This window comes from Peromyscus eremicus, chromosome 14 (assembly GCF_949786415.1).
Source record: "Peromyscus eremicus chromosome 14, PerEre_H2_v1, whole genome shotgun sequence".
Taxonomy (NCBI): Eukaryota; Metazoa; Chordata; class Mammalia; order Rodentia; family Cricetidae; genus Peromyscus; species Peromyscus eremicus.
The window spans coordinates 78792162-78816080 of NC_081430.1; the positions used below are offsets into that span (position 1 = coordinate 78792162).

Here is a 23919-nt window from a genome sequence, read left to right on the forward strand (position 1 = left end):
TAGCATATTATTTTGTCATGTGACTTTTTAAAGAAATGGCTTTGTTGGCTAATAACTTACATGTCATAAAAATCCACCCATTTAAAGTGTGGCTTCTTTCACTTAGCATGTTTTTGAGGTTTGTGTTATAGTATGTTATTCTGTTTATTACTGAGTAATATTTCTTTGTATAGATGTACCACTTTTTAAGATTGTTTTATTATTTTTTGAATTTTTTGAGACAGGGTCTCTCTGTGTAACAGCTCTGGCTGTCCTGGAACTTACTTTGTAGACCAGTCTGGCCTTGAACTCAGAGATCTGCCTGCCTCTACCTCCTGAGTGCTGGGATTAAAGGCATGTGCCACTACCACCTGGCTAAGATTTTTTTATTTTTTGAGAAAAGGTCTCACTATGTAGCTCTGGTTGTCCTGGAAATCAGTATGTAGACCAGGCTGGCCTAGAATTCATAGAGGTCTACCTGCCTCTGCTTCCTGAGTGTCAGGATTAAAGATGTGTGCCACCAGTGCCCAGTCTATACCACTTTCTTTATGCATTCTTGATAGACATTTGCATATACAATGCAACTGTCTTTTAGTATGTTTGCATGACTGTATAAGACCACCCCAATTTAATTTTAGACTACTCTCATCAACCCTCAGTGAAATCTATTACCTATCATTTATCTCAGTCTCCCCAGTCCTAGATCTACTTTCTGTGTATGTTTACCTACTTGGACATTTCATATTATTGTAATTATGGTATGTAGTCTTTACTAACTGGCTTCTTTCACTTCTGGTTACTTTTTTGCTTTTTAATGTGTATGGATGTTTTGCCTGTGTACCATGTTCATGCATTTACCCTTGGAGGCCAGAAGATGGTGTTAGATTTCCTGGGACTGGCGCTACAAACAGTTGTGGGCCACTGTGTGGGTGCTGGGAACTGAACCTGAGTCCTCTGGAAGAACAGAGGTGCTCTTAACTGCTGAGCCATCTTTCCAGCCCCATTTACTGTTGTTAAGGTTTATTGGTGTTGTGTCATTTATCTGTGCTTCAGTCCCAGTTTATTGCCAAGTAATATTTCTTTGTATTGATATACCACACCATACTTCCGTATCAGCTGATGGACATTTGCATTGCTTCCACTTTGGGTTTTGAATAATGTTGCCATGTATTATAGTCGTGTGTGTGTGTGTGTGTGTGTGTGTGTGTGTGTGTGTGTGTGTGTATGTCAATAATGTAGTCATTATTCTAGGCTAGCTTTGAATTTGAGATCCTCCTGCTTCAGCCTCCCAAGTGCTTGGGATTACAGGCATGTGCCACCACAGTCAGCTAAGAATATCCTTGTGTAAGTTTTTGTGTGGACATGTGTGTTCATTTCTTGGGGCTATATTTTAAGGCTGCATCTGTAGTTCTGGTTTTAGGTTAGCCTACTTGACGATGCCGTTTAAGGGAAACAATGTTAGAACAAAATCTCTTGTTCTTACTCTGTTGTGACTGCCCTAAGGTCTTTGGTTCAGAGCCTAATGACGAGAGTTGACAGAATAATAAAAAAAGAAGAATATTTTCAGTGTGAAGCCTCAGTCCTTTTTTTTGGGGGGGGGCGGTTTCGAGATAGGGTTTCTCTGGTGCCTGTCTTGGATCTCGCTCTGTAGCCCAGGCTGGCCTTGAACTCACAGAGATCTGCCTGCCTCTGCCTCCCGAGTGCTGGGATTAAAGGCATGCGCCATAAAGGGTCATTGTACTTTTCAGAGAGGTCTTTGCCCAGTATGGCACAGTGCTTTCATTATTAAATATGATCCATAGTTCTCAGAAGTTTTTCCTTTCCTTGTAAAAATTGTGCTGGGTTCCATGTACCTTCTGGGGAGTTAACCAGTAAGGTAGGGAAAGATCTGAAGTGGCTGTGAGTGCAGTGAATATGTAGATGTGAGAAACAGTGCTCTTTGGGGCAGCTTTCACAGTCCTCATACAGGTGGACTTTGGCTACAGCTAAATTTAAAAAAAAAAAAAAAAAAAAAAAAAGATCAGGCTAGACACCAGAAGGAGCAGATGGTGCTGCTGAGAGTGTCATTTCCTCTATGGGATCTAATCCTGAGCATTTACATCAAGCCAGCCATCGTACTGGAATAATGTAATGGCTTGTCTCCTTTCGCCCTTGTCCTATTTGGAACTAGCCTTCATAATCATCATGTTTTGCTTTTCTTGCTTCTAGATCATTACTAAAAGCCCTTGAAACTACACACTTACAGGCCACCTAGTTGTTTTTTTTTATCAGAGTGTCAAGACAGTTTCTTTCTAGAGAAACATAGGGAAGGGCACATGCCCTCCAAGACACAAAAATGGGGAACTTTAGTTAGCCTTCTCATTTCTGGAACCAAGCCAAAGATTAATCCTTCTGGAAAGTTCTTCAGGTGTGTGTATAAATATTCATGAATGCAGCTATAACTTACCTGGCCGAGTTCATTGTCTAAAATGTTGGAATTTGGAGTAGGCCCAACTGTTAATACAAATTTTATTCCTGAGTCCTAGAGTTTCAAGATGCCCAGTAAAGAGTCAAATTATTTTTTATTTATTTTTATTTTTTGAGACAAGGTCTATTTAACCCTAACTGTTTGGAACTCATTATGTAGATCAAGCTAGCCTCCAATTCACAAAGATCCACCGCCTGTCTCTGCCTCCACAATGCTGTGCAACACCATACTGGCATACAATTTTTGACTGTAGGTAGGTTTCTGGATTCCATCAGGTTCTTGTGCAACAAACCAAGTAGATGAAGAGAAAGTGTAGGCTCATTAAAGTTGGGAGAATTTAAAAGTCTGAGTCCTCTTTCCCTCTTAAAAGAAAAAGGAGAAATGGAGTCTCAGAGCTTACTTTGAAAGGATCAGTGGAGAAGCCAGGCTCCTACCACAGTATGATCACCTTGTCATCTTGTTTCTTGTCTTTCTCTGAGCCTATCTTTAGAAAGTGGATTGGTTCCCAGCCAAGTTTGTGACTCATGTTGTTTTGTTTCTTTCTGAATAAACTCATGTTCTTCTATGGTGTGTTGTTTTTTGAGACAGGATATGTCACCAAGTCTGGTCTGGAACTGGCAAGTATCTGAGGATGACCTTGAACTGTGATCCTCCTGCCTGTTTGTCCCAAGTGATGAATTATAGGCTTGTATCTTGATTTACTTAGTAGTAGGGATAAAACCCAGGGCTTTATGAATGCTGGCAAATAGTCTATCGTCTGAGCTACCCTAGCCTCTGCAGTGGTGGTTTTGAGTCTAATAGTGAGCAACAAAGAGGAATGTGCCTTTATGATGTTTGAATGAGTACTTTAAAAAAAGAGACTTTTTATTTTAGGGAGGGAGGGAGAGAGAGAGAGAGAGAGAGAGAGAGAGAGAGAGAGCGCGCGTGCGTGCGTGCGTGCGTGCGTGTAGGGGTATGTGTACTTTTGTACAGGTACCCATAGAGACCAGAAAGGGGTGTTAGATTCTCTGGCCCTGGAATACAGGTTGTTGTGAGCCACCCAATTACATTGCTGGGAATCAGTCTCTGGTGCTCTGGAGGCAGTACATGCTCTTAACTGCTGAGCCATCTCTCCAGCCCAAGGGAATGCTTTCTTTTTTTTATTATTATTATTTTTTAAAATTTATTTATTTATTATGATACAGTACTCTGCCTGCATGAGTCCCTGCAGGCCAGAAGAGGGCACCAGATCTCATTACAGATGGTTGTGAGCCACCATGTGCTTGCTAGGAATTGAACTCAGGACCTCTGGAAGAGCAGTCAGTGCTCTTAACCACTGAGCCATCTCTCCAGCCCGGGAATGCTTTCTTAATATGGGTACAGGTGCATGATAGCTAGGCTTCTTAACTATTTTTTTTCTCTGTGCTGTGCTTTTTTTGTGATTCAGAAATGCTACATGACCTCAGGCCAATGGGTTATGTCCTCTGTTGTGTTTATTCTCCTTAGGTCTCCCAGGTGAGACAGTGGCAGGCGCTGTTAGCATCCTTGTCATAGTAGGATTACTTGAAGATTGGGAGACAGCAGTCCTATGGAAGAACCCCACACCCCCACTTCCTGACTTATTACCTGTCCCCCTCCCCACTCTGCTTTCTTCCTTCCATTAGCAACAGAACCCCTTCATAGCTGTGGGTGTGACTTCCTGGGGTTTATGATGTGTGGAATCAGCCACCCACTTAAAAGACACTGTGGACACACATCTGTAACAGTATGTCTCTAGTCAGCTAGGAAAGAAACAGCTCGTATATTCTCTTTTTCCCCATTCCTGAAAGCTCGTGAACAAAGTTTTATATTTGGTGCTGTTGTTTTGATTTGGTTGGTGTTCTCAGGGCATTTCTAGACCATTAGTGAATGGTATGCTGACTGGTACACACCTTTACTGTTAGTCCTTGATTATTTCTCATCCATCTGCAGGTAGAAGCTCTGCTCTAAGAAGACCATATATCTTCTTCCTTGTTTAATCCTATGGGGATTTTACTTGGTACATATCAGGGTAGCAAGAAAAACAGGCTCTGAGTTTTTTAAGAGTTGATTGGTCCATCTTTTTTCCTGTTTATGTATACCCTCAATTTGTAATAATTTATGAGCAGATAATCAGTTTGGGTTCTGGACTGGTGAGAGGCAGGTAGATAGTTACTGCAAAAACCAAAAGGAAGTAAATTTATTTATTTGGCATGAAGTGAATACACCAGTTAGGTGCTATATATACATTTTGTTTGTTTGTTTGTTTTTTGAGACAGGGTCACTCTATGGAGCTTGCTATGTAGATCAGCCTGGTTTCAAACTCATAGAAATCATTCTGCCTCTGCCCCCAGATTAAAGACATGTGCCACCATGCCCAGCCCATATGTACAGTTCTAAAAGAGAACAAAATAGTCACAATACTTGCCTGTATGGAGTTACCAGTCTGGGGAAATACCCAGGAGTTAATTTGGAGAACTCTGTTGTATACAGTAGACATAAAGCCTTATTGTTCTGGCTTTGTTAGTGGTTTCTGTATATTGGGTTTACAATCACCCTGGAAGGAAGGAGGGACCTGGGGCAGAATCCTTGGGGAGTTGCTTAATCTTACTAACAATAAACTACTTGCTAGATCTTGGAGCTTGATCTGGTTGCTGTAAGGCTTTTTTGCTGTTTTACTTTACTTAATCAGATTTTAATCTGAGGTGTTTGGGACCCTGGAGTCTGTGTCTTTATGTGTGTGTTGTGTATATATGTGTTGACGGGTGGAGGCTAAACAGTAGCTTGGGCTGACCTGACCTCTGAGAAGAAATGACTCTCCACAGAGATAAAAATATACAGGGATTTAGAATTATTGGAAACCTATGTCTTTCACTGTTTAAAAAGCCACAGTTAAATAATGTCAGGAAAAGATCTTACCAATTAATAGTTCTAATAGGACATGACCCACCTTGTCTATAACTCAGTCTATTCAGTCTGAGCCAGGGGGATCTCAAGTTTGAGGTCAGAAGCCATATGGTGAAATTCCATTTCAAAAATAAGAGTTGTGTACCATGTGTATACCTGGTGCCTGCAGAGGCCAAGATCCCTTGGGACTGGAGTTTTAGGCTGTTATGGCTGCTGGGAATCAAACCTGGGTCCCTTGGAAGTGAAGCCAATACTCTTAACCATTGAATAATCCCTCCAGTCCCTGGCCTTGACACTCTTGCCTCTGCCTCCCAAGTGCTAGGGGTTATAAGTAGGTACTTTCATGCTTGGTTTATGTGTTACTGGGAATTGAACCCAGGGCTTTGTGCATGCTATGTGTGTCCTCTAACTCAGCTACGTCCCAAGCTTTCTACTGCCCTTTATTTTCTGTTGAGAGAGAAAACAGTAAGAATGTGGGAGAAGGGAATTGGTAGGATAAGTGGTGTGTATTCCATAGATACTTTTTTCCTTCTCTCATTTTCCCCCAAGTCTTCATATTTTACTTTATTTATTTGATTTCAGTGACAGGATCTCACTATATAGCAAGGGCAGTCAAAAACAAACTATAATGGACTGGAGAGATAGGGCTTATGAGTTAAGAGTACTGGCTGCTTTAGAGGACCTGGGTTAAATTCCCAGCACCTACATCATAGGGGATCTGAAACCCTCTTCTGACATCTGTGGACACCAGACACATACATGGTGCATAGACATACATGCAGGCAAAACCTAGACACAGAAAAATAATAAAACATTTTTTAAAGACACTACAGGGTTCTTTAAGTGTTATGGCTGAAAACAAAAAGGTGTATTTGCTAATTTGCAGGTGCAGGTTTTGTTTCTATAGTTTTGTTGGCTTTTGTAAAATCCTTGGTATCACTTATGCCCTAAAACCAATGTATACGTTTGTTTTGCAGCTTAGAGAAATAAATATATTTGGCATGAATGTGAATTCAGTTATAGATAAGGAAATAGTTAACACAGGATGATTTGTTTCTTTGTTCTTCAGAAACGAATAATTCTGTTGGTGCTTCTCATTTGTCCTATGTGTACTTGTCTAGAAGTACATGCTTATTTTTAGGAATATAGACAGAGAGTGGTAGCATGAACAGATGTAAGAGCCATTGGTGACGCCTTTAATAAGGAAAATATAGATATGGTGGTGCTAAGGTAAGGAATTTTTCAAGTAATGCATCTCAACTCATGTGTTAATTGTACAATAATTTATTGAATGCCCTCTCCCATATTCTTTGCAGCACAGTTTAACACCTAATGATGCATTATTTGAGTCATTCTCCAGTGTTTTCTTACACATTTCAAACCTCTTAAGTGTGTTTTAAATTTCCTCGGTTTACTCTATGGGCTAGCAGCAAAAATTTTCTGCATTTTATAAGTTCTCACACAGGACATTTCATATATAACATATGTGCCCTCCACAACCTTGGGAGTTTTTCATCTGTAGATTCACCTAACCTTACATTGACAGTTTGCAGGGAGAAGAATGTGTCTCTGTGGGGCAATGTGTATACTTTTTTTTTTCCTTGTTCTCTAAATAATACAGCATGACAATTATTTGTACAGCATTAGGTCTTACAAGTAATCTAGAGAGGATGTAATATATATGGGAGGATATTTGTAAGTAACTGCTGTGCTGTTTTTAAATAAGGTACTTGAATAGCCTCAGATTTTGGTATTCACAGGGATCTTGGAACCAGTAATCCTTGTGAATATCAAGGGACAATTGTACATGATTTTTAGTCCTGTTATACAAATGAGAAAAGCAAAACCTTTGACAATGAGTTGAGATTTAAAAAAAAAAAATATTACTTTTAATGTGTGAGTGTTTTGCCTGTATGTATGTATATATATCACCTGTATGCTTTGGTCCCTCAGAGTCCTGAAGAGGGCATTGGATCCCCTAGAACTGGAGGAAGTTACAGATGGTTGTGAGCTGCCATGTGGTTCCTGGGAACTGAACCCAGGTACTCTGTAAGAGCAGCAAGTGCTCATAAATGCTATCTCTATCTTCCCTCCCCTGAAGGAGCTACTATACTTATATAATTGAGGTGCTGACTCAGCCTTAAATCCAACATGGGTTGCTCATGCTGAGAAATGGAAACTTCCAGGGATTTCAGATCCATAAAACTTACTTGCTGAGTAACAGCAGTGTAATAGCAGTAGCTCCTTTCCTGTTCCCCTAGCTCAACACAGGAGTCCCAAAGTCAGTACGTTTTTGTGTATTGATGGGGTGAAAATTCTAGTGTGGGGTTGGGGAGATGACACAGTAGTTAAGAGCCAGTACTGCTCTTGATGAGGACCTAGCGTCTATGCGTCCTCAACTGCCTGTAACTCCAGCTCTAAGGGGATCCAGCACCAACAATGGCCTGTGCGTGCACTGGCACTCAGGCATGTTCATACTTGCCCACAGACACACACACACACACACACCCACCGACCGATAAAAATAAATCTGGCCAGGCGGTGGTGGCGCAGCCTTTAATCCCAGCACTCAAGAGGCAGAGCCAGGCGGATCTCTGTGAGTTCAAGGCCAGCCTGGGCTACTAAGCGAGTTCCAGGAAAGGCGCAAAGCTACACAGAGAAACCCTGTCTTGAAAAACAAAAAACAAAAAAAAAAAAAAAAAAAACAAACAAAAAAAGAAAAAAATGTGAATGTGTCTCATTTGAAAAGGCCTTAATATCTTAAGGAAAAATGTTCCCATATAATACAAAGGAGGAGGAGGAAAGTCTCCAGAAACAGAAATACTATCTCAAAATCTATGTGGTGGACCATCAGATAGGAGTAAAACAAAGCAGAAATTCTGAGTTCATTAGTTTCCAAACACTGCCCTGGGGATTTTGAGTGGCTCAGCAAGTTCACCCCAAATTAGGTATTGTTGGAATCTTGGTTCTGACTGTCCCTTTGTAGTCATCTGATGGACTCTTAGCCTGGTGGTGCTTCTGGGCTTCTGTAGGCTTCTGAAGACACTTACTTCCTTTTGATATTACCAGAAGGAGACCAGCATGGTCTCTGACTCTAAACCATTGTCCTTGTATTGTTTCCAGAGGCTGCAGTTGAGACTGTGTGCTGTAAGGACATTGTAGCGGTGGCAGCCTAGAATAGAAGGAATATGAAGGAGTGCCAGCACTCTTGGACCAGAGATGTACTTGGGCAGCCTGCCTGCTTTCTCATTTAGTTGGGAAAGTGGAGGAGTGAAACTGGCTGTGGGCCAGGTACAGTTTCCCTGTTTCTGTGTCCTTTGAAAATGACAGTTGTTTTCAGAAGACCGTGCTTACTAGGAGGCAGCAGAGAAGGTAGTGGGCTTAACGGACCTTGCTGCAGGCTCAGCTCTTCTACTTCCCAATTGTATGACCTTGAGCAAATGGAACTTTGATTTTTAGTCTTTTTTTTGTTTTGTTTTTCGAGGCAGGGTTTCTCTGTGTAGTTTTGGTGCCTGTCCTGTATCGCGCTCTGTAGCCCAGGCTGGCTTCGAACTCACAGAGATCCGCCTGTCTCTGCCTCCCGAGTGCTGGGATTAAAGGCGTGCACCACCACCACCTGGCCGATTTTCAGTCTTTTTAAAAGTTTTTTTTAGATGAGGTCTCACTATGAGGCCCAGGCTAGTCTCAAACTCTTGACAATCTTCCTACCTTAGCCTTCTTAATGCTGAGATTCTAGGCATTCAGCACTATGCCCAACTGACCCTTCAGTAGTTTGTAAAATGGAACTGATGTTCACACCATCTCAAGAAAGGTAGCTTATTAACATATTAGTGATTACTCGGGAGGCAGTTCTAGGTCATAAAGATAAGAGAAACTTTAACTTCATCTTCCTTCATTCTCTTCTCTCTTTCTTTGTTTTTTTTTTTGTTTGTTTGTTTGTTTTGTTTTTTTTTGAGACAGGTCTCTTTATGAGTAACTCTGGCTGTCCTAGAACTTGCTGTGTATATAAGGCTGGCCTCAAACTCACAGAGATCCTCTTGGCTAAACTAATTTCTTAAACTACTTTTCTGTAACTTGAATTTTATACTAGTGGTATGTTTAACTTGAATAACTTACTAAAACCACATTTCATGTAATTGATATAAAATCAGATGGACATATTTTAAAACAGAAGGCACAGTCCTGACAACTAAACGGTACTCAGATAACACTTTGAGGAAGAAATGATAAAAGCAGCTGACCCTTGCTTTCGTACCATTAGTTTTTCTTCTGAGTACGTGGCTGCGAGTAATTCTTTTTGCCAAACCTCAGCTTCTTCAACCGAAAATAGGGGTTAATAATTGCATGTACCACAGGCGTGGGTTTTGAGATTGTATGCAGTGAGAACGGGAAGTGCCTGGTGTCCAGCACCTGGGAAGGACTCAGCTGACGTCGGTCTTGTCACCTCTTCTTCTCATGGCAATGGCTTGAAGTGAGGTGGGAATTACACTTTAAAGTCACTGAAGGGGAGGCACAGGGTGATTAAGTGACTTTGCCTCCCTCCTTTACACCCTCCTTCTTTCCCTCTTTTTCTCCTTTTCTTTTTAGATAGGATCTTGCTCTGTAGCCACCACACCTGGTTTTGTGTTTAGGAAGGCTCTCTGAAGGCCAGATGTTGGGTTACAGCAGAAACAGCATTGGTGCCTATGTGGTGTCTGGAAGCACCTGTTCTGCAGTGTAGACTGTGCCAAACTGGAGGTCTTGGAGCTGTCCATGCATGTTTGGCCAGGTCTGTGGACAGGGGCATAGTAGAGCACCACTGTTCTGGCCCCAGGGGTTAACAAGGCTCAAGTTTGATGGGACTGTGGCCAGTTTTGGACCTCATCATTTTCCCCACATCCTGAATTACTAAAGGGTAGGACTTGTTTCCTCCCTTCCCCTTTCCACATCTACCTTGTTTGCTACGTGGCAGACTCTCTACCGTTGTCCCTGTTTGTGGTTCAAGTTTCTGAACTCTGTCAGGTCCAGAACATTGTAGTCTGTCTGCTGTGGAGCTGCCCTCACTTGCTGCTGGCCACCCTGACACCACAATACTGAACCTGTGCTTACATTCTTTTTTCTCCCCCTTTGTCCCAACAGGCCTGCACAAGACAGGTTGAGCTTCTCCAGGGGAAGACCTCCCTCTCAATCCACTTTTGTGGTTCCATGGTTATCTGCCTATTGTTAGTGACTGAAAAGTTTATGGGCCAACCCTGAGGTACCAACTTCTTCATATTTCAGACCATCCAGGTGCCTGTACCTCTTTAGGCAAGTCTGTCTGCATTCCTTTTGGCTTGGGTCTTAGGAGGATCTGGAAGGCCTCATGAAAGAGAACCTCTTACTGGTAGCTAATTTCAAAAATAAGAATCATTAGAGGAGAAGCATCCTCATCTCTTTGTCAAGAGTCCCTTTTTAAACACAAGTTGCTGAGGACTTTTGTCCCTTCTCTCTGGTATTGATCTGGTTTTTGAAGATAGTCTGTTTAAAGTAATTCTGGTTTTAAGGGTGATGACTGAAAGTTTCTTATAAAAGAACCAGGTTGTGGGTTTATTTCAAGGCTAATGATGAGTTTGCTGAAGCGGCTTTAGGACACCAGGAAGAGACACCTGGCACAATGTTTTGGAGCTGTCATAAAGGATTCTACCTTTTGGGAATCAAATTATAGGCAGTTCTTGGCCTCTGAAAACTCATGGCCAGATCTTACCAGAAATTAACCAGATGGAGACCAGTAGGATGGCTTAGTGAGCAAAAGTCCTCATCACCTGAGTTTGATCCTGGAACCTACTTAGCAGTGGAAGGATCTGATTTCATAGTTTATCCTCTGGCCTCCATATTCATGTCCCCTCTTACAAATAAATAAATAAATGCTAAAACTTTTTTTTTTAAAGAAATGAACCAGGTGGTAGTTCTTTTTTTTTTTTTTTTTTTTTTTTTTTTTTTTTTTGGTTTTTCGAGACAGCTTTGCGCCTTTTCCTGGAACTCACTTGGTAGCCCAGGCTGGCCTCGAACTCACAGAGATCCGCCTGCCTCTGCCTCCCGAGTGCTGGGATTAAAGGCGTGCGCCACCAATGCCCAGCTCCAGGTGGTATTTCTAATAAAACTGACTAATGTTCTTGCTATGACGATAAAATTAACCTGTAAATGTGGGATTGTGTGCTCTCTTGCTTTAGGAGTTTTGGTCACATGTGGCAGGTCTGTTCTTACCATATAGAGACTTAGTGACTCTTCATTTCCATCCCTTCTGATTAAGGAGGTAGATGCAAAGTGACCAGAAGGTTGCTGATAGGACCATGTGTCTACTACAGAGATAACATCGCAGAGTGACGTCACTCGTTTAGGGTAAGACTTTGAGGTGTTGAGGTGTGATACTTTGAGTGAGTAGTAGAGTAAGGGGAGAAGGACAGTCCTCTGGGGAGTAGGACAAGGCAAGAACTCTTGGGTAGCACTGTGATGGATGTTTGACCTAGGCAATCTGGTTTCATTGGATAGGTCAGGACACCAACCTCAGTAACATGAAGTACTGTAATTTACTGTGTTGCAGCTAGAACTAAAATTGCAATGATTTAAGAGCCAGTGTTTCTTTCATGGCAGACAAAGTCTGTAGGGATAGGAATATTGAAGTGTGGGTTGAGCTGGAGAGAGAGGCAAAACAATTATCTGAAGAAAAGAGGGTAGGACCATTTAGGAGTGGATTGTTTAGATGGAGGGTGTAGAAAGGAAAGGCCAATAAAAACAGGCTAAAGTGGAAATAGAGAGTCGAGGTATATTTCTGGGGGTGCATGTGCGCTATTTGAGGACAGTTCTTTTGTGAGAGATGCTCCCTGGGGTTTGTTTGGGGAGTAGAGGACCAGATAGTCTCTCTATTTAGGGAGGTGCAGTTGAGCCCCCACAGGAAACCTTTTAGTCCCTGGTATTTATAGACTGGCCTAAGTTCTGTAAAAGACAACTCCCCCTTCAATTAGCAAGGCAGCATTATGTGCCTCTGAAGCATATATGGATCCCCATTTAGCCTGGTGGGAGGGCCTGAACAATGTCCCATTACATTAGCCTTATTCCCTGCTGCTTCAGAGGTCATTTCTGCAGGGGCAATACTGACATTTCCCTCTAAGTGACCTCTGGCTGCTCCCTTCCCTCTCAGGAATGAGTTGGAGTCTGGCCTGGGAATAGTAGCCCTCTTGTCTGTTCAGGCTGGCTAGGAATGCCCAGGAATGATGAATCCTGTTTGTTCCCCATCCTCTGGCTACAGGGCTGGGGTTGTTCTGTTCATAGCCTGACAACTTTGCAGTCAGTCTACTTTAACATGGATTTATTGAATATGTGATAGTGTGGGGTAGGGGTGGGAGAGTATTCAGAGATGATGGAGACAGGTGTCTGGCCTAAGGAGGGAGATTGCTGTGTCTTTCAGTTCCTACCCTTTGCCTAGTTGTTTTTCCTTATAACAGGAACTGTCTATAAGCTTTGAGTCTGATCTAACTTACCCTGGGTATTGTAAGGCTTGAATATAGTCACAATGGATTAAATCACATTTAAAGTGCATAAAACCCAAATTCATATAGAACTAAATTAATACAATAAGGTAGAATGATACTAAATGCCAACATGTACAGAACGATGTTTTTGTTTTGTTCATTTTGAGTCAGCATTTTGAACTTTAGCCCAAAGTGGCTTCAAACTTATAACATAGCCAAGGCTGGTTTTTTCACTGTTCTTTGTCTCACTCTTCTGAATTCTGAGATGACAGGTATGTGCCATCATACTATTGAAAGCTTTCTTTGTGGTAGACCCTGTTCTTACTGTTTTGTTCTATGTATTAATTTATCTTCCCAGCAACTTTGAAATTGTTTGTAACCATTTTGCACTTATTTATAGTTTAAAGTCTTTTTTGGGGGGGGTGGTATTGAGTATTGAACCCAGGGCTTCCTATATGCTAGGCAAATGCTGTACCATCGTGTTACATCCTAGCTCTATTTTTTGTTTGTTTTTGGTTTTTCGAGGCAGGGTTTCTTTGTGTAGCCCTTACTGCCCTGGATCTCGCTCTGTAGACCAGGTTGGCTTCAAACTCACAGAGATCCACCTGTCTCTGCCGCCCAAGTGCTGGGAATAAAGGCGGAGTGCTCCACTACCCCCTGGGTTTTGTTTGTTTTTGAGACAGAAACTTATATACCAGGGTGGCCACAAGTTTTCTATATAGTCAAGGATAACTCTAAACTTCTGATCCTCCTGCCTCTCTCCCCCAATTTTTGGGATTGCAGGTGTGCATCATCATGCTCTGCTTATATAGTGTTAGGGATTGCAGTCAGAGCTTTGTGCATGCTAGCGTGCCTTACCAATGAGCTACATCCCTAGCTCTCCATTCCTTTTTTGACTTTTTATTTTGAGAAAGGGTCTCACTAAGTAGCCTAGGTTGGCCTTGATTCATTCTTACAGCCCAGGCAGGGCTTTTAAATTGCCATTTCCCTTCCTCGGGCTCCTGGGTAGCTACTATGATAGGCCTGTGCCCCAGGCCTAGCTTAAAAAGAGTTTAAAAACCTTGCCTGCACTGGCACAGCTTATAGGTAGCAGAACCAGGCTGTCTGAACTCTTGGCCACATGCTGTAATGATGTGAGCTCACAGCACAGGGTGGACGTTGACTGTTGTTGGCTAAAGCACAGAGGCACAACCTTAAAGTATGCAGAGACCCCAGCAATACGCTTTGTGTTTAGACTCTTAAACAACACACCACACCAAAACAAAACAACAAAAGCCCTCCCCTCTTAGCCATTTCTGTATATATTTTTATTAAGAATGTCTGAATTGGATCATCACTATGCAGTGTATTCATCTTTGGCAGTTAATTTTTAGAGAAATCAGGCTCATTGGAAAAGGCAAATGCTGGTAGGTGCATATCTTTAGAGCTGTCAGAATTAGTATCGTTGAATTTCCAGTACATTCGACTCCATGTGTCAGTGCTGTGGCTTTCATAATGTGTGGTGTCTGTGACTGAAAGTGGTTGTTGTCTCATTTGCAGCAGCTTCAGAACCCCCCCTAGAATACCCCAGAGTATCACCTGAAGTATGTTTTATAATCACATGGTCATATGATGACATGAACAGAGAAAGGGAACTTTTTTTGTCTGTGCAAACAAGGAACTTTAGTATAAATAAGAGGTTCAAGGGAATAAGGAAGGCTCTGGGAGCTTCCATAATTTAACACCGTTAAAAAGCGCAGACCGGGGCTGGAGAGATGGCTCAGAGGTTAAGAGCACTGACTGCTCTTCCAGTCTTCCAGAGGTCCTGAGTTCGATTCCCAGCACCCACATGGTGGCTCACAACCATCTGTAATGAGATCTGGAGCCCTCTTCTGTATACATAATAAGTAAATAAATCTTTAAAAAAAAAAAAAAAAAAAAAAAAAAAAGCGCAGACCATCGCAAGGAGTAGAGGAGTGGGGTTTGGGCTGGGGTTGGTGGGCCACACCCCTGTACTGCCGTCTCAACGCAGGGACACTGTGGGGCTGAGCTGTTGTGGGTTGAGTCTCTCCGAGTGACTAGTCGTATGCTGGGACAAGGATGTGGTTAACACTGACGTTTCAGAGGAATGGGTCATTGTACTTGACAGTGGGTGGAGGACAGGGTTGAGGCCACACAGGCCACTAGAAGGGAGACTATTTTGGGGGACAAAATGTGCTAAATCAGAAGACGAAATGGAGGATGGGGAAGGTGGTGATGAGGTAAATATGAACAAGATACAATAATAATGAAAATGTCATAATGAAACTCATTGTATTGAACACTAATAATTAAACAAAACAAAACAAAAAAACCCGGGAAGATAAAACTGTAGCACTCTAGCCCTTCAAGTCAGTGCTCTCATGGTTGGGTCCCTGGCATCCATGTGTTCAAGATTTCCTCTGCTCATCTGCTGAAGTTCCCAGCACCTCAGGAGATTGCAGAGCTGCATACAGCAGTCTAAACAGACTTTAGAACTTCCTGTTTGTCTTTTTTATGAAGGTGCATCCTAATCTACAGTTTTTATTTTAGATTTACTTTTTTAATGTGTATGTATTTGTGTATGCCACATGTATGTGGGTGCTTGAGGAGGCCAGAAGAGGGTGTTGGGATCCTCTGGAACTGGAGTTACAGGCTGTTGTGGGTTGTCTGACATCATTGCTGTGAACTGAGTTCAGATCCTCTAGAAGAGCAGCAAGTACTCTTAACCCCTGAGCCATCTGTTCAGTCCAATATGATGTTAACATTTAAAATTTACAGTACCTGACATGAAACAAATTTATACCTCTACCAAGATTGCATGCTTTGGGGTCAGAGTGCTTAGTTTGAAATCTCACCCAATCTCTTTCTGTATGACCTTAGACTGGTTATTTAACCTCTGCTGCTAGGTTTCCCTGCCTAAAATAGGAGATAATAATTAGTACCTACCTTTTAAGGTGGTTGTGAGGGCTAGATCAGATAAGTGTAAAGTGCTTAGATTCATGCCCAGCAGATAAGCAGTCAAATGCTAGTTAATATAATAATAATGGTATTTTTATCTTGAGTATCCTGGGATGGAATTATGACCACCTCAGTTATAGAGAATGACAAAATGTCCCTCTCCCCACTAACACAGCCAGGCCATGATCTTGTAAACAACTGTTTGGCATCCATAGGAGGCCTGATCCTGGAAAAAAAATCATGCCGTAACAAATTTTTGGGTCGTCTCCTAGATTTAGTTTTCTGAGGCCCCTGTGTGGAAGAATACAGTGTGACTGTTCTGGGGTGCTTGAATCTGTCGCTGGTGGGAGGGAAGTACTTGTTTAGAAAATGTCAGAGAACTCCCCGCGTTATAACTAACAACACTTTGTTCTTCCTTCAATCTGCTCTCTTTCCCCCTTATGCTTATTTCATAGTTAGAAAAGTACTGGAATGCACTTTTCCTGTGTGAAGATACACATCTGAAATTGGTTCTTCCTGGATCTTGAAAATCTTTTAGAAATCACAGATTGAGGGCTAGTGAATCAGCGCTGTTGGTAAAGTGCTTGCTTAGCATGCCTGAAGCACTGGGTTTGATTCCTGGCATCACATAAAGCCTGGCTTGGTCATGAATGCCTTTAATCCCAGCACTTGGGAGGCAGAGGCAGGTGGATCTCTTTGAGTTTGAGGCTAGCCTGATCTACAGAGGGAGTTCCAGGACAGCCAGGACTACATAGAGAGACACTGTTTAGGAAAAAAAAAAAAAATCAAAGTAGGTTTCAGGCCAGCCTGAAATATATGAAACCCTTCCTCAAAGAGCAAAAAGAAAAAGAAGAAAAGTTATAAGTAAGGTTTGTTTATTTAAGACAAGGTCTTGCTATATCCCAGTCTGGCCTTTAACTTTCAGTCTTGTTGGTCTACTTTGAGACAAGCCTTTTGCAGTGTCTGTGTGTCCTCTCTCCCTCAGAGTCGTCACTGTGAAAGGCTGTCACCCAGTTTTCAAGGATGCTGTGTACTTGGAAGCATTTTTGACCTCATATGTTGACACTTGGTTCCTGGTTTTGTACTCATTTTGCACACTACAAGGAAGTAAGGAGTATTGGGTTCCTCATCTGTGCAGGAACCAGTCGGGACTCAGGGCTCAGGGTTGGAAACTGTTGGTTCTCCTCCCTTCCCACTAAATGCATTCTGGGAAGGCTCTGCCAAAAGGGGAAATTGATTGTGTAAGAAGGGTACTTCCTTTATAGCTTTCAAAGCAAGATGCTTCCTTCCCCTTTTCTTTTCTTCCCATAATTGGAGTTACCAGTAACTGTAGTGCAGGACTCTTGAGATGTGTTTGTCACAGTGTGATGGACGGAGGAGTTGCCTGTGCTTGTCCTTATCTTCTCATCGATCCCTTATAAACAAGATTTACAGGAAATCACAGCTAGCATATGAAACCACAGACAGATGGGAAGGATGGAATGTGTAACCCCCATTCCCAGAAGCAAGCAGAGCGCTGAGCTGACTGACCTTAGCATTTGGCATCTGTCAGCCGAGCCAAAGCATCGAGGTCTGAAGATAATGGCACCATGTGGGGATGGAAACCTGAATCTTCTAGTTCTGCCCAGTGCTCCTCCTGCAGAGCCCTTTGTGTGCCACCTTCAGCAGATTCCTGTCACCAGTATCCCGAGGGGGCTTCTTCCGGGGTGTTTTGACCAGCCTTCCAGGGTGCTGCTGCAGTTGCCCATGCCAGGGACAGCTAGCTCCCTTTCACAGTGCTTAGCATCTCAGGGGAGTAGGTAAGAGAATAAAAGGCACCCCTGTGCTTTCCTTCCTGTGCTCCTGGGGGCCTCTAGTTAATGCTGTGGAGTTGGATTAGGTCAGGTTTCCTGTTCGAGAACAGTTGTTTCTCACTGCCTACTGACCCAAGGGTGAGTTTCCAAGCTGGCCCTACCTGAAGAGTCAGTTGAATGCTTAATACTTTGTGGAATAACCAGAACCTGCCAGGAGACAGAAACTAGGGAAACCAGTAAGAATTGTTCTGAGGATTTTAGAATCAATTTATTTTCTGTTCTTCCGTGATCTTTGAACTTTCCCCATCTAGGATGCTTAACTTCAGTTGAATGTTCTGCTCCAACATTCTTATGTGTCGTGCCGCCTCACCCCCTCTTTGCTTCTTGATACTTTTTAATTGTTGTTTTTAAGACATGGCATTATTATGTAACCCAGGCTGGCCTCAAATGTGTGATCCTCCTGTGTCAGCCTCCCAAGAGCTGGATTACAGCTTTATACCATTGTGACAGACTTGCCTCTCTATACTTTCTCAGCCTTCAAAGCTTTTATGTTCAACCTCTTTACTTTCCTTTAGAAGGCCTTCTTTGATTATCTTGGTTCAGATTAATTTCTTTGTTCTCTATTGTTTTTCATTATTTTGTTCATAACTCATAAGTAGTTGTTGCTTATTCTTCCTCGTTTTCTCATTATTTATACTTCACAGTTCAACATTTATTGCACCCACATAGAATATTGAAATAGATCCTCCTGTCTTGGTTTGCTGTCTGAATCTGTAGCCTCCTTAGCTATTGAAAGTTCTGGTGGATTTGAGGTCTGTGCCTTCTGTGCACTTTACAAGCTGTATAGAGAAGGTTGTTAGGACGTGATAAAACAGGGAGTGTGGTTCTTAACAATTTCAGGTGACCCAGAGGGTAGAGCAAGGATCTGGAGACTTGGTGCCATCCAGGAGTTTTTAGGATGTTGAGAACTGGGAACCAAGACCTGAGAGAAACTGGCAAGTACAGGCAGGGTCAGACTTGCATCTCAAGAGTTTGTCCAACCTTGAGATTCTCCTAGAAGCTGAAAGGTTTGAGTGGAAAATAGTTTATTCTAGAACAGTGCTAGGGTTGTTGGAATGGTGGTAAGAGCAAGTGCCTCCGTTTGATCCAGTTTCTTTTTGTGGTGAATCACCCCAGTAGAAGGTGTGAAGGATGCCTAGTCACAGGGACCAGATGGGAGCACAAGTAAGCTAGACTAAGGATCTATTTATATGTATTATTGACATTTGTATTGACTTTATCTGGGCAGCTTGGAGATTTGAACTTGTGCAAGTATAAACAGCATTTTTTTCTTTGCTTTGTCACTGGTGGGGCTTATAGACCTATGTTAGGTTTTTAATTCAAATAATAGAGTTTTGGATAAAATTTAAAGTAGTGCCTTCTACTTTTGACATGGGGGTAGAGTTTTAAGCATCATTGATTATGCCCACCCCCATTTCTCCTCTTCTCTGAACTATCAAGACTGTGGAACATTTGGTAACAACTGTGGTCAGGGACCAGCTTCAGCTAGGTAAGGTAAAGTCCTTGGGTATATCCAGGTTTGCTGAAATTAGGTTGAAAATGTGGTTGCATAGACAAAACTCAGGGAATTGTCATTCTTGTAGAAATGAAACTAGTGTCAATTTTCTTCTCACAACAAGACCTTCTCCAAACCTTTCTCTGCCTCTATAGATCCTTTATTTTTATAAATGGACTTTGGGGTGGCAACTCTACTATGTTGTGGTGGATAAGCTAGTGAGTGATTCTCAGAATCCTGTGTCTTTGAAAAATGCTGCTGCCTCTTCCTATTCTTTTCTGCCTAAAAAGATGACTTGAATTTACCTAAATGTTGCAGCATTTTGTGATGAAGTTTAGTTCTTTGGTGGTGGTGATGGTGACATACAGTACCAGGTGCACCAATTGAGTTGTGAACTAGTATTACTACTTTGTAAAAATTACTTTTCTTAATAATTTAAATTTTTTATAAACTTTATTATTAAAAATTGCAAATAGGAATATCACATGCCAAAATTAACCAGACCTGAAGTCTATATTACTCAACTGATTTCTATACAGTTAAAGCAGTCATTCAGAATGGAAACGGTGGAGCTTTACATTTTACACTTTGCACTTATGTACTACCCAAAACAAAAACTCAGTGGCAGAATTTGAACTAGAAAAACAATTAGCTTTATATCCTCTCTCATAATTTGTGTTCACTACCTGCATTCAGTCCTTCCTGACCTCCTTATATTTAACCTTCTTATTCTCTTTTCTTTATGTTATACTATATTACCCACATGTATATTTGTTTATGTATTTGTACATTATTGATTAGATTCTATATATAAGCATATATGCATTTTTTTTCTTTCTGAGATATGTGATTTCACTTAATATTATACATTCTAAGTTCACCTGTTTCCTGCAAAATTTTAAACTTCATTTTCTTAAGAGCAGAGTAGTATTCCGTGTGTGTATCAGATTTTTATTGTGCATTAGTCTGTTGATGGATAACTATGTTGTTTCCAATTCTTTGCTATAATGAATAAAGCAGTAATAAACATGAGGACTTAAATATCTCTGTGGTAGGGCATAGAGTTCTCTGGATATATGACTAGGAGTAAAATAGCTGGGTCGTATAGAAGTTCTATTTAATTATTTGAGAAATCAGTTTGGAGATCTGTCTTCCTTCCTTCATTCCTTTCTTGTTTTTGTTTTGTTTGTTTGGTTTTGTGTGTGTGGTTTTTTTGTTGTTGTTGTTGTTGTTGAGACAGGGTCTCACTATATAGCTTTGGCTGTCCTGGAACTTGATGTGTAGAGCAAGCAGGTTTTCCTCTAACTCACAAAGATTTGCCTGCCTCTGTCTCCTGAGAATGGGATTAAAGGTATATGCTACCATGTCTACCTGCCTTCTCCCCCACCCCAAAATAGGTTATTATTGTATAGTCCAGAGTGGCATTGAAGTCACTATGTAATGTAGGCTGGCCTCAACCTATAGTTTTTCTGTCTCTTTTTCAATATTGGGAATACAAGTGTGTGTGTGTGTGTGTGTGTGTGTGTGTGTGTGTGTGTGTGTGTGTACGTGTACAATCAACAGCAAACTAGTTATTTCTAGGAAGAAAATTCTATACATTGTATGTGAGAGTTTTAATGTCATATAAAGAAAGAAGCAGCCGTGAAGGACAGGGACATATTCTGCCAAAATGGTACACTTTAGAGAAGTAATCTGAATGAAATGTGTTTTCTGTTTGGAATGGGTATTTTGCCTCTTTTGAGGAAGCCTTTGCAAAAGTGTAATGGCTCTGGAACTCACAGTAGTCATCCCCTTCTACCCTTAGCTGCCCTTCCCTTATGGGAACATTCATATGCTTTAAGAAGCAGAGAAAAAGTTCTGGAAATTAGAACTGTTTTCCCCTTTTAGGAGTTCAAGGTCCAGAGGCTGATTTTTATGGAGAGAAGGAAGTCTGGATAGAGTCATCTCACACAGATATAAACCCTCACCTCCACCCATAGCCTTTTCAGGGTAGATGTGAAGAAGTTCAGGACACGAGGCCTGAATGTGGCTTTTCAGCCCCTGCACAAGTCAGTCCTTTTGTCAGGCCGTTTACGTGCCCTGGCTCTTTCCATCTGGTCCTGACCCTGAAGGCCAGGATCAGAAAGCCTTTGTAATGACTTTGTGGTCCTGAGGACGAAACCCAGGGTTTCATCTTACATGATACATAAGTGCTGAACTACACCCTCAGACCTCAGAGCCGTCTTTTGGCAATTGCACTGGAGTATGTGGTCAGAGGAAGAATCTGAGGGCAGTGGAGGCAGCAAAGGTACCTGGTCATTAGGCTGTTCTCATCATACCTTTGCTTCAAGGTCTTGAAATAGATGAAAATACTTTTGTGTGCATGGGGCGGGGTACATGGAGGTCAGAGGACAACTTGGAGTCGATTCTTTCTACATGGTGTTGTGGGTCCTAGGGATTAAACTCAGGTTGCCAGGCTTGGTAACATGCTTCTTTTACCAACTGAGCCTTCTTTTTTTTTTTTTTGGTTTTTCGAGACAGGGTTTCTCTGTGTAGCTTTGTGCCTTTCCTGGGACTCACTTGGTAGCCCAGGCTGGCCTCGAACTCACAGAGATCTGCCTGGCTCTGCCTCCCAAGTGCTGGGATTAAAGGCGTGCGCCACCACCGCCCGACCCAACTGAGCCTTCTTACCATCCCCTTTTCTACACAGTTTTAACCAGCTAGCCAAATGTTGACATGTAATTTTGCTTTGTTGTAAGCAGAGGAGAAATTACGCTTTGGCAGTTGAACAGCCGTACTTTCTGTCTGTTTAGAGTCTAGAGAGAGTTAAACTCCAAAAGTTAAGGAATGCTCTCTTCCACCTTCCACATAGTCTGATGCAGAGTGGGTAACCTGGTTGAGAACTGGGGAACCACAGAGTGATTGCTATTGAAAACAGATTGAGATGACAGGGCAGCTGGGCCCTGACACTAGGGGCTTGGCCTCTGGACTGATAGGTCACCCCCCCTCCCCAAGGTTAGCTTCACTATAGTGATTGCTTCTCATAGCTAAGTTAGTGTGACCAGCCAGACAAGGAGGGTGGGCTCCTGGGGAATGGCTGTGGAGTCTTAATTAAGCTTGCCTGTGCACTTCCTGTTCTGTACTGGTGGACTTCCCTCGGCTCTTACATTTCCAGGGGATCCCATTTTTTTAAAATATTCTCTCTCTCTCTCTCTCTCTCTCTCTCTCTCTCTCTCTCTCTGTGTGTGTGTGTGTGCGTGTGTGTGTGTGTGTGTGTGTGTGTGTGTGTGTGTGTGTGTGTATGCATGCTCATGTTCCTACACAGACAGAGATAGCCTCTCTTACGTTCTGCTTTAAATGCTTGCTGCTCTTTCCTGAAAAGACAGGTTGGTGCCTGCTTCTGTTTCCTTATGAGTTCTTCCTGCCACACTGGAATTCCTGGAGGCCAGTGTTACTGAGTTCCTCATCTGGTAGAGAGGCCTGGGTAAGAGCTCTTCCAGAGGTGCTCAGAATACACCTAATCCAGGGGCAGCAGACCTGTGGCTGATACTGTGTCCTTGAGGGTTTAGTCAGCAGCCAGATTCTGATTGGGAAACACCCAAGGAAACTGTTGAGTGAGAGAACTGGGCTCTGGCCATGGTTTAGGTACTCATAAGCCTGTATGCCTGGGCAAGTTAAAACTCATGCTGAGGTCACAGTTTGCTATTAAATTGGATAGACAGGACATTAAAAGATGGCCCCACTATTCATTAAAAGATGGCCCCACTATTCATTTTAGGCGGTAATGGTTAGGGTCTCATGCTAGTAGCAAAGGTAGGATAGTTCCCAATTCTCTTCTGCCTCTAAGCTGTTTCTTTTTGGAATGGCCCCTGTGCCTTTCACTACCTCTGTCATTTATGTCTGGCTAACACACCTGTAAGGTGAGGGTCGGTTTGGGTTCCGTGTTCTGGGTGTCCCTTGCTTACACCACCGTTTGCCCTGTTCTCAGCACTTCCCTCACTGTATTGCCATCTGTTACTTTTTACCCTGGTATTTCAGTGAACTTCCTAAGAGCAGATTGTCTTCTGTCACCACCTCTGTCACTGTTTTCCCTTGTTGCTGCACGCTGCTTGGATTGTGGTATATTCACAGTAAATAAATGAATGTTTCCCCCTAGGCCAGCATACCTCAGTGCCACCTGGGAGCTGTACTGGGTCTTCCCCTAACTCCAAACTCCTTACCCAGACTCTTTCTGAGCTCCGTGGGTGCTGGAGAACTTTGAATAATGTTACTGATTTTGAGCTGTGCTAACTCCCGGCACTCTTGTAAGTAGTGATGGACCTTAGTTTTGTCTCACTGCGCTCCATATTCAGCCATCTGCCTGGTGCTGGGGCCATCTGTTGCTTGTGTGTGACCTGAGCAGGGGAAGAGGTGTAGGGTGAGCAACAACCTATTTTTTCAGAGACTGACTGTTTGGATGGGTCCAGGGCTCCCTCCCCAACGCTGACTTCTGTTGCAATGCATGTTATACGCTCTAATCACTCTGCTAGGGAACACTTGCTAGTTTTTGTTTACTCTGTGAGTACTTTACCCTTTGCTCTGGTCCCTGAGAATCTTCATGTTATGTAAAGTAGCACAGCAGGAAGAAAAACCAGGAAAATAAAAACCTTCAGAAATGAAACTTAGGATCTCTTTCAGATGTAAATGATGAGCCTCTGCCTGTCAATTTGTGTCTTTAGGTTCATCACCTGCTTTCCACTTTTCCTCTTGGGATATCTTCAAACAATATGTATAGGCTGAATTACTTATCTGGAAGAG

At 42.3% G+C, this 23919-nt stretch overlaps 1 protein-coding gene across 2 annotated transcripts in view; it reads left to right on the top strand.

Moving 5' to 3' along the window:
* The window catches only part of Susd6 (sushi domain containing 6), a 105517-nt gene that overhangs the window by 6625 nt on the left and 74973 nt on the right, over window positions 1-23919 (top strand). Inside the window, exon 2 of one of the 2 annotated variants that reach the window (XM_059279563.1) lies at window positions 10469-10586. The exons of the other annotated variant lie outside the window; for it this stretch is intronic. The gene's annotated coding sequence lies outside the window, so the exon portion shown is untranslated. The remainder of the gene's footprint in view (window positions 1-10468; window positions 10587-23919) is intronic. 2 annotated transcript variants of the gene reach the window in all.